Source organism: Lathyrus oleraceus, chromosome 7 (assembly GCF_024323335.1).
Source record: "Lathyrus oleraceus cultivar Zhongwan6 chromosome 7, CAAS_Psat_ZW6_1.0, whole genome shotgun sequence".
Classification (NCBI taxonomy): Eukaryota; Viridiplantae; Streptophyta; class Magnoliopsida; order Fabales; family Fabaceae; genus Lathyrus; species Lathyrus oleraceus.
Window position 1 is genome coordinate 6,185,184 of NC_066585.1, and position 12,191 is coordinate 6,197,374.

Genomic DNA, 12,191 nt, shown 5'->3' on the forward strand with positions numbered 1-12,191 from the left:
GAAAAATGTTTTAGGTTGTGAGTCAGCAATTAAGAGTTATACCTATTCGAGGTCTTTGTGGGCATTTCCTATCCTGAGGAGGGTAAAACTGTCCTTACTATTGAGAAGTAAGTAATTTTATCCTTTGGATATAAAGGGACATCGTAGGGTCATCGCTTGGTCATTGAAGGCAACATTTGTAAGGATACCTTAGCATTCAGAGGGACGATCATCATTTAACCGTAGGCTACACCGAAGGGTCGTCGAGGGGCAAAATCATTCGAGGGCAACATCCGAGGGACTATGATTTATGTTATGATGATTTAATCGAAGGGTCTTTGCTAAGTGTATCCCCACGTTCGCGGGTGTCATACCCCAAAATTTGCCCATTAATATTTCAAGACATTTCAGGGCATTCCGACTCATTTTATGACACTTAAAGGAACAAAGGCCCAGCTCGCGTATGACCCAAATTGGCCTACTCGCTACACGCTCACCTAGTGATAATATGAAAGTGGTTTATTTGGAAGCGGAGGAAAAGGGGTGCAAAAAGAAAAGAAAACCAACCAAACAGCAAAGCCCAACCCAAAGTACAAGAACACGGGTGTGGCATCTGTGACGAGCGTCACAGAGGCTGTGACGAGCGTCATGCCTACCCCTGTGACGGGCGTCACACATGGTGTGACGAACGTCACACCGTTCCCCTACTTTTTGGGCGCAGATAATGCTTCGGAGACTTGAAGGTCCGTTGGGCCCTAGATCCACGCGCGCGTTGAAGACTTTTTTGGCAGCATGCATGACCTAATGACACTAATATAAATAGCCACCTTGAAAACCTAAAAGGGGGGCTTTTTCACATTCCTTTTTCCGTGGCCGTTTTCGCTTTTGCACATTTACTTTTCCAACAGCTTAGGCATTGTTTTTACAAGACTACTGTTTAACTTACCCCGGGTAACCCTAAAGGAAACCCTGAAGGAAAAGCCGGCGGCCGCAAAGCTACCTCCGTCCAATTCAATCCGGCTCGCCAACTCAAGGGTGCAATTCGATTGCAAACGGGTTTGCATTATTATTACAGCTTCATTTTCTCAATTTGCATGCGATATCGCCTTATGTTCTTAACTTGCGTGTGACATCATAATTTAACTCATAAATATATTTGAGGTTTGCATGTGGACTCAAGTATGCCTGGATACTTTGAATTGTTATAATGGATGCCGCTGTTTCTTCGCTCTGTTTTGATCCTTGCCCACCTGACCTGTTTTACTATAACTATGCTTTGCTTACCTGATACTATTACTGCTTTGGTGTAATCTTCGATTACACCCCGATTTGGTATTCTAACCCGTTTGCTGAATTTTGCAAAGGTTCATATGTCCCAGGAAAAGATTGCCGTTAGGTCTTCCACTTTATTTGTGGGATACCCTTGTGGAGATTCACCCTAAGTGGCCTAATTAATTTTAATATGTTCATTTTAATGTCTTAATTTTAATGTATTAATTTTAATGTATTAATTTTAATGCATTGATTTTAGTATGGACTTAATTACTTAATTGACTTTAAATAAGTGATCTTGGACCTCTCTTTGCTGTCTTACGGTATTACGGTATAACGGTCATGTCCCGCGAATATAGGGATACCCTTAGCAAAGACCCTTCGGTTAAATCATCATAAAATATATTATAGTCCCTCGGATGTTGCCTTCGAATATACAACTTTGTCCCTCGATGACCCTTCGGTGTAGCCTACGGTTAAATGATGATCGTCCCTTCGAATGTTAAGGTATCCTTACAACTGTTGCCTTCAATGACCTATCAATGACCCTACGATGACCCTTCTACATCCCAAGGATAAAACTACTTACTTCTCAATAGTAAGGACAGTTTTACCTTCATAAGGATAGGAAATGCCCGGAAAGACCTCGGACAGGTATAACCTAAATTGCTCATTCATAACCAAAAAATATACTTTTCACCTCGCACCTTTCAAACATCTTTTTGGAAAATCACCACTTAGCATACATCCGCACTAGGATCATTGCCGAGTTATATTTTTCTAAACTATTTTCTAAATTAAAACGAGATAACCACTTTGTATACATTCATGCAAGAATCATTACAAAGTTAAATTCTCATTTTGCCAAAACATTTTTCACACCTTTCTCAACCACCTTTTTCAAACTAGAAAACATAAATGATTGAGCAATTAAGAGCCCATGGATAACCATGGATACAAAGGGTGCTAATACCTTCCCTTTGTATAAAGTACCTCCCGAACCTAAGAATTTAAAATTAAGGTCTTTCCTGTTCTTTTCCACCTTTCCTTATGGGATAAAAGAAAAGTCGGTGGCGACTCTTGCTAACCGCGACATTGCGATTAAAACCACAAAAAGTCCAGTTCACCGTATGACAGAACTGGCGACTCTGCTGGGGATTACAAAGAGAGGTCCATCTTAAAAAAAAAAAAAAAAAATCATTTATGTTTGAATTGTTCCTTCGTTTAAGGGATTGTTTGAGTGAAAGATCCTACACCCGGATCTAGTGTACCTTAGGTAAGTAGCAATAGATCATCGCGACTATCCGGCGTATACTGGAATGGTCAAAATGATAGCTACGGTTAATGCGACACTTTGGTTGTCCTGATGGTCCTCATGTTATTTGAGGAAAAATTTGGCTTCCGCGTGGTGTCATCAAAGCATTAACCAGACCTTTAGAACCCTAATTGACTCATCCTAGCCATTAGAAAGTAGTGAGATAACTGGCTTCGGTTCCGACTGAGGTTGGTTGATACTCGATACTACACTCTTTGAGATTGGACTTTAGGGAAGCTTCGGTCAACCACTTGGTGTTGCACTGAAGTGGACTTAAGGAAAGGTCGATGATTTGAGATCCTTCTAGAACCCGGTTACTATTCTAGGACAGGTTGAACCAACTAAACTTCAGTGGGGAGGGTACTTACCTATGGAACTCATGCAAGCCTTAAAACCTAGGAATGATGGTTGTGTGACTTGCTTGTGCTTGTTATTTATTTAACCTCATAACATCATAACATCATAACATCATGACATCATAACATTGAACTAACCATTTCAAGGACTTAGGGATTTAACTTTGCTCTGTTTTGTATGAAAAAAAAAACAAAAAAAACAAAAAAAAGTTTCCCTTTCCGGTAGTTTATGCAAAGTTAAATTCCAAAAGTCCTTGAAAACATTTCATACATTGCATAGCATAACATGACATTGCATAACAGGTACTCTAAAGGGATCAATGTTCTCACGGTTTTCCTCCAAACAGAAAAATGGATCTCGAACAAACTGTCAAAGATCTCCAGACTCAGAATGCTCAGTTCAAGGAGATGATGCTAAGCTTATCCAAGGGACAGGAGGAACTGAAGGCTCTTTTGGCCGAAAAGAAGAAGGACAAGAAAGCTGTGAGCTTCATTAACCCGGGCAGAAGGCGTAAAGGACAGGCTACGGGAATCAAATTTGGAATCCCGAATGGTCCAGAGGAGGGGGCGGAAATTGATTCAGAGGAGGAGAATCCTGATTTCTCTAACCCTGAGGATGAAGATGAAGAGTATGAAAATGAACAGTACTCTCCAAAGGATGGCAAGTACAAGTTGCTGGAAGAACGCATGCTAGCTATGGAAGGTCAGAAGGCGCCCGGTCTGGATTTTGAAAGTTTGGGTCTAGTCTCCGATGTGATCATTCCTCGCAAATTCAAGGTCCCCGCTTTCACTCAGTATGATGGGGCATCTTGTCCTCAGATGCATCTGAGAGCTTACGTGAGAAAGATTCAGCCGTATACCACTAATAAGAAGCTCTGGGTCCATTTCTTCCAAGAGAGTCTGGCTGGCACACAGTTGGAATGGTACTATCAGCTCGAGAGCTCTAACATCCGCACCTGGACTGATTTAGCGACAGCTTTCTACAAGCACTATCAGTATAATTCTGAACTAGCGCCTACTCGGCTACAGCTGCAGAATATGACTATGGGATCTAAAGAAAGTTTCAAAGAATATGCTCAAAAGTGGAGAGATTTGGCTGGCAGAGTCAAACCCCCTATGACTGATCGAGAATTAGTGGACATGTTCATGAGCACACTGACTGGCCCATTCTACAGCCATCTATTGAGGAGTTCCTCATTGGGTTTCACTGAACTTATATTAACAGGTGAACATGTTGAAAGTGGCATTCGAAGTGGGAAGATACAGGCGACTATCTTTGATCCTCCAGAGACTCCTAATGGCATCACTGCCCCTCTACCTAATCATGACGAGACTGTCAATGCTGTGGAAGATACTGATAACGATTATGACTTGGATAGCTGGATTTTCCCAACAATTGGTGACGGACCCAATAATTGGAAGGCTGAAGACACTATCCCGATTTCCTTTAGTCAGGAGTAATTGTTATTGCTATTTTTGTGTTTCAAAGCATTGTGTCTATACCCGGGGCATAATAGCTAATTTTTCAAGGGTTTTGTCATTTCATAAGCATATTCATATTCAATAAATCAATGGACTTTTTGCATTCAAATATTGCGCTCTTTATCTTTCCTGTCATTTTTTCAAAACAAGCTATGTTTCTTGCACACACGCACGTTACAGTTTTCCGATCCATATCCACTCTGGATCCTGTTGATAATAGTTCTGCTACTGTTCATTATGACTTTGAAAATCCGATCTACCAAGCCGAGGATGGAAGCGAGGAAGATTGTGAAGTCCCTGGTGAACTTGTCAGATTGTTACTACAAGAAGAAAAGACCATACAGCCGCAGGAGGAATCAATTGAAATTGCAATGGGTACTGAAATAGACAAGAAAGAAGTCAGAGGTTTCTTGGGGCACTCGAATTACATTGCCCGATTCATCCCACATTTGACTGCTACCTGCAAACCCATCTTCAAATTACCAAAAAAGAAAAATCAAGAGATGGTATGGAATGATGAATGACAAAATCAAGAAATATCTCCAAGAACCTCCAATTCTAATGCTACCAGTTGAAGGAAGACCTCTAATCATGTATTTGACCGTGTTAGCAAATTCAATAGGGTGTGCTGGGGCAACATGACGAGTCTGGTCGAAAAGAGCATGCCATACACTGCCTTAGCAAAAGGTACCGACTGTGAAACAAGATACTCACGGCTCGAGAAAGCTTGCTACGCTTTGGCCTAGGCTGCTCGCCGACTAAGACAGTATATGTTGAATCATACCACTTTATTGACTTCTAAGATGGATTCTATCAAATACCTATTTGAGAAACCTGTTGTTCCCTGAAAGAGTTATCACTGATAATGGTACTAAACTGAACTCGGCATGCAGTTCAAAATAAAACACCATAACTCTTCTCCGTACCGGCCAAAGACGAACGGCGCCATGGAGGCTGCTAACAATATCAAGAATATAACAGTAACATACAAAGACTGGCATGAGATGTTACCTTTTGCTCTTCATGGTTACCGCACTTCGACAGGGGCAACTCCGTTCTCTTTAGTCTATGGAAGGGAAGCCATCTTACCAGTGGAAGTTCAGATTCCCTCTCTAAGAATCATGAAAGAGGCGGGCTTAGATGAAGAGGAACGGATTCAGACTCGACTCGATCAGATAAATTTGATTGAAGAGACTCGCGGCTGTATGTCATGGGCAGATATATCAGAAGCGCATGACCCAGGCATTCAACAAAAAGGTCAAGAGACGAGTGTACCGAATCGGCGACTTAGTTATCAAGCATATCATTCTACCACAAAGCGATCCCAGGGGCAAATGGACTCCCACATACGAAGGGTCATTTGTAGTTAAGAAGGTATTCTCTGGTGGAGCCATGATACTTGCTACAATGGATGGTGAAGACTTCCCACATCCCGTGAACGCGGACATAGTTAAAAAATACTACGCATAAAAAAGACCCGCTAGATCGACGTATCTAGGCAAAAGTAAGGGCATCCCGGCGAACCAAAAGGGTTCGGGCAAAAATTAGGGATAAACATATAAAGACGTACACCCGGCAAGTCGAAAACCTGAAAAGGCGGCTTGGGCAAAAAAGGGTATCCCGGTGGACTGAAAACCTGAAAAGGCGGTCCAGGCAAAAATTAGGGATTAAAGCGTATGACTATGCCCCGTTCTCTGTCTGCTCCAACCAAGTTCAAGGGACTGAACAAGCCAATCGCTTCTATCCGACAGCAGGAGATGAGATGCTTGAAGACATAATGACAGTAGTGGAATTAGAATCGATAGGACTTTTTCTGCATAGCTTTCTCTTTGTTTGCCTGACAATTTCCTCTTACTAGGATTTCTGTCTCCTTGTACTCAAATTGCCTATGTATAGGCCCTCTTTCAAAATCAATGCTATTTCATTTCGGAAAAAAATGTTGTTATTTTACTTTTCTGTTTTGTTTGCATAAACGTCCATTGATTTAATTTGAATTGATATATGCATTTGAATATGATCAATGTTTATCAAAAATACATGCCTGGAATAGTAATAGCAATTACTACAAGACTTCAGGATCGAGGATAAGGTCTAATCATGCTTCCAATGAATCCACTACCAATTCTCTTCCCCCAGCCAGCCTGTTTTTCCCCAGAAGAAGTTGGCAGTATTCCCCGGCACAGCCAGTTATTCCCCAGAAGAGGTCGGCACCACTAGACAGACAGGTCATCTCTTCCATCCCCAGCCAGGCTCTGTTGAATATATCTGCCATCAGATAAAGGTCAAATACCCCTAGCTAAGGAAGGGTCATCAATACAAATATCTCCGACCAGAAGACTGAGATTTATTTCCCCAGTAGAGTCCCCTGGAAGAACGTTTCAGACGCATAGTGCATTCATTACATCATTTCACATCACATACCTACATACAATTTTCATTCCGCATCATATACATTACATCATTTCATAACATATACATGCATACAAAGCTCGCATTCATTCCAGACGCATAATTCACTCATTACATCACTTCACAGCATATGCATGCATACAACATTTGCATCTCATGCATCATGACATGGCATGAAGCTAACTTTATTTTTCAGGTTAATTATCCTCTTGATACAACCAACACAAAGGTCCATTCAGACGGATATCTTTATCAATTACATTCAAGATTCAACTATATCCCTCAGATACTGCCTAGCATACGGTATATTCCGAGGTGTAGTCTAGCGTACGGCTACTTTCTTCTTCAGATACATCTTTCAGATCTGCTCCATGTCAACATCCATTCTGACATCCTCCTAACGATGGCATCTATAAGCCCATCCCAGACATTTATTGCAAATACAGCATACAAAAATACTATCAGATATAGCCTAGCATACGGTTCCTCCTGATTCATCTCAACATATGACTCCTTCAACTCGGATACGATCTAGCGTACGATCCATTCTGACCTTCAACAACTCAGATACGATCTAGCGTACGATCCATTCTGACCTTCAACAACTCAGATACGATCTAGCGTACGATCCATTCTGACCTTCAACCACTCAAATACAGTCTAATGTACGACCAAGTTAGACCCTCATCCCTTTCTCAGGTGCTACCTTCGGACAGGTACATTCCTGAATGATAGTCTAGTATACGACTATTCCCTTTCTCAGGTGCTACCTTCGGACAGGTACATTCCTGAATGGTAGTCTGGTATACGGCTACTCCCTTGCTCAGGTGCTACCTTCGGACAGGTACATTCCTGAATGGTAGTCCGGTATACGGCTACTCCCTTACTCAGGTGCTACCTTCGGACAGGTACATTCCTGAATGGTAGTCTGGTATACGGCTACTCCCTTGCTCAGGTGCTACCTTCGGACAGGTACATTCCTGAATGGTAGTCCGGTATACGGCTACTCCCTTACTCAGGTGCTACCTTCGGACAGGTACATTCCTGAATGGTAGTCTGGTATACGGCTACTCCCTTGCTCAGGTGCTACCTTCGGACAGGTACATTCCTGAATGGTAGTCCGGTATACGGCTACTCCCTTACTCAGGTGCTACCTTCGGACAGGTACATTCCTGAATGGTAGTCCGGTATACGGCTACTCCCTTACTCAGGTGCTACCTTCGGACAGGTACATTCCTGAATGGTAGTCTGGTATACGGCTACTCCCTTGCTCAGGTGCTACCTTCGGACAGGTACATTCCTGAATGATGGTCTAGTATACGACTATTCCCTTTCTCAGGTGCTACCTTCGGACAGGTACATTCCTGAATGATAGTCTAGTATACGACTATTCCCTTTCTCAGGTGCTACCTTCGGACAGGTACATTCCTGAATGGTAGTCTGGTATACGGCTACTCCCTTGCTCAGGTGCTACCTTCGGACAGGTACATTCCTGAATGGTAGTCCGGTATACGGCTACTCCCTTACTCAGGTGCTACCTTCGGACAGGTACATTCCTGAATGGTAGTCTGGTATACGACTACTCCCTCTTCAAGCAGATTCAACCTAACGAACGGCTCATTCTGCAACTCAGAACCGATCTGGCGTACGATCCGTTCTGATCTTTCATCCCCATCAAAGTCACCTGCCTAACGAACAGCTCACTCTGGTATTCAGATACGGTCCAGTGTATGACCCATTCTGATCCCTTATCCCCCAGCAATATATAGCATACTCTGACTCCCTAGCAAAGTCAACAGCAGGATGGATGATTCACTATACGGTCTAGTGTGTGACCCGGTATGACATCCATGTCTTCAGACATCGTCTAACGTACGACACAATCTGGAAACCTCCTCATCAAACTACCTGGATGGCATCTTTAAGCCCATCTCCACCAAGACTAATTGGCAAGTGCAAATTTTTGGGGCATTCTAGTGTTCAATAATCTTTCACCTCCAGACCACGAACGGCACATACCATTCTACTCTCTCGGTTCAAGAATATTGAACAGGGGCAGCTGTCATACCCCAAAATTTGCCCATTAATATTTCAAGACATTTCAGGGCATTCCGACTCATTTTATGACACTTAAAGGAACAAAGGCCCAGCTCGCGTATGACCCAAATTGGCCTACTCGCTACACGCTCACCTAGTGATAATATGAAAGTGGTTTATTTGGAAGCGGAGGAAAAGGGGTGCAAAAAGAAAAGAAAACCAACCAAACAGCAAAGCCCAACCCAAAGTACAAGAACACGGGTGTGGCATCTGTGACGAGCGTCACAGAGGCTGTGACGAGCGTCACGCCTACCCCTGTGACGGGCGTCACACATGGTGTGACGAACGTCACACCGTTCCCCTACTTTTTGGGCGCAGATAATGCTTCGGAGACTTGAAGGTCCGTTGGGCCCTAGATCCACGCGCGCGTTGAAGACTTTTTTGGCAGCATGCATGACCTAATGACACTAATATAAATAGCCACCTTGAAAACCTAAAAGGGGGGCTTTTTCACATTCCTTTTTCCGTGGCCGTTTTCGCTTTTGCACATTTACTTTTCCAACAGCTTAGGCATTGTTTTTACAAGACTACTGTTTAACTTACCCCGGGTAACCCTAAAGGAAACCCTGAAGGAAAAGCCGGCGGCCGCAAAGCTACCTCCGTCCAATTCAATCCGGCTCGCCAACTCAAGGGTGCAATTCGATTGCAAACGGGTTTGCATTATTATTACAGCTTCATTTTCTCAATTTGCATGCGATATCGCCTTATGTTCTTAACTTGCGTGTGACATCATAATTTAACTCATAAATATATTTGAGGTTTGCATGTGGACTCAAGTATGCCTGGATACTTTGAATTGTTATAATGGATGCCGCTGTTTCTTCGCTCTGTTTTGATCCTTGCCCACCTGACCTGTTTTACTATAACTATGCTTTGCTTACCTGATACTATTACTGCTTTGGTGTAATCTTCGATTACACCCCGATTTGGTATTCTAACCCGTTTGCTGAATTTTGCAAAGGTTCATATGTCCCAGGAAAAGATTGCCGTTAGGTCTTCCACTTTATTTGTGGGATACCCTTGTGGAGATTCACCCTAAGTGGCCTAATTAATTTTAATATGTTCATTTTAATGTCTTAATTTTAATGTATTAATTTTAATGTATTAATTTTAATGCATTGATTTTAGTATGGACTTAATTACTTAATTGACTTTAAATAAGTGATCTTGGACCTCTCTTTGCTGTCTTACGGTATTACGGTATAACGGTCATGTCCCGCGAATATAGGGATACCCTTAGCAAAGACCCTTCGGTTAAATCATCATAAAATATATTATAGTCCCTCGGATGTTGCCTTCGAATATACAACTTTGTCCCTCGATGACCCTTCGGTGTAGCCTACGGTTAAATGATGATCGTCCCTTCGAATGTTAAGGTATCCTTACAACTGTTGCCTTCAATGACCTATCAATGACCCTACGATGACCCTTCTACATCCCAAGGATAAAACTACTTACTTCTCAATAGTAAGGACAGTTTTACCTTCATAAGGATAGGAAATGCCCGGAAAGACCTCGGACAGGTATAACCTAAATTGCTCATTCATAACCAAAAATATACTTTTCACCTCGCACCTTTCAAACATCTTTTTGGAAAATCACCACTTAGCATACATCCGCACTAGGATCATTGCCGAGTTATATTTTTCTAAACTATTTTCTAAATTAAAACGAGATAACCACTTTGTATACATTCATGCAAGAATCATTACAAAGTTAAATTCTCATTTTGCCAAAACATTTTTCACACCTTTCTCAACCACCTTTTTCAAACTAGAAAACATAAATGATTGAGCAATTAAGAGCCCATGGATAACCATGGATACAAAGGGTGCTAATACCTTCCCTTTGTATAAAGTACCTCCCGAACCTAAGAATTTAAAATTAAGGTCTTTCCTGTTCTTTTCCACCTTTCCTTATGGGATAAAAGAAAAGTCGGTGGCGACTCTTGCTAACCGCGACATTGCGATTAAAACCACAAAAAGTCCAGTTCACCGTATGACAGCGGGACATGACCATAATACCGTAATCGTAGGGTAACAAAAGAGAGGTCCAAGATCGCATATTAAAAGGCCATGTTTTACAATTAAGTATTTAAGATGAATTTCCACATTAAAATTAATTAGGCAATTAGGATGAATCTCCCCATTAAAATTAATTAGTTCGGAATCCATCTCCATAAGGGTATCCCTCAAATAAAGTGGAATACCTAGCAAGCCACCTTCTTCGGGAGTATGTGAGCCCTTACAAAATTCCGCAAACGGGTCAGAATACCAAATGGGGTGCAATCAAGAGTTGCACCAAAGCAGTAATAGTATCAGGTAAACAAAGCATGGTTATAATAAAACAGGTCAGATGGGCAAAGATCAAAACAGAGCGAAAAACAGCGGCATCCATTACAACAATTCAAGGTATCCAGGCATACTTAAGTCCACATGCAAAACCTCAAATATATTTATGAATTCAATTATGGTATCACATGTGAATTTAGAACATAAAGCGGCGATAGTAACGCAAACCTGTTTGCAATTGAATTGCAACCTTGAATTGGCCGATCGGATCGAATTGAGCGGTGTCGCCGGCTTTTCCTTCAGGGTTTCCTTTAGGGTTACTCGGAATAAGTTAAACAGTAGTCCTGAACACTCCACCACAAGCCGGTAGGATTTGCTCTTGGATTCTTCAACTAAACAACAAATTAAAACGAAGGAAATAAACTAGATCCTAACGTAAGGTTAGATCCGGTAAAAAGGTACACAATAGTTTCCGTTGTAGAAACTATTGTGCGAAAAGAATTAACTAAATGCTAAAAAGGAAATAGGAAATTGCAAGGGAAATAGTGTAGAACTCGTAGGAAAAACAATGCCTAAGCTGCTGGAAAAGAAAATATGCAAAAGCGAAAACGACAAAGGAAAAAATGTGGAAAAGCTTCGGGGGGCCCTTTTGGTTTTGCAAGTAGCTATTTATATATGCTTCAGTAACCGCTTCCGCTGCCAAAAAGGTCTTCAACGTGCATAAAAGCATGGCGTGGATATAGGGCTCAACACTCCCTCAACGCTCAACGTCTCTGAGGCGTTCCTTGCGCCAAAAATGTAGGGGAATGGTGTGATGTTCGTCACACCATGTGTGACGTTCGTCACACCATGTGTGACGTCCGTCACAGGGGTGTGCAAGGCGTGACGCTCGTCACAGCCTCTGTGACGCTCGTCACAGGTGCAACACCTGTGTTCTTGTACTTTGGGCTGGGCTTTGCTATTTGGTTCGTTTTCTCTCCTTTTTGCACC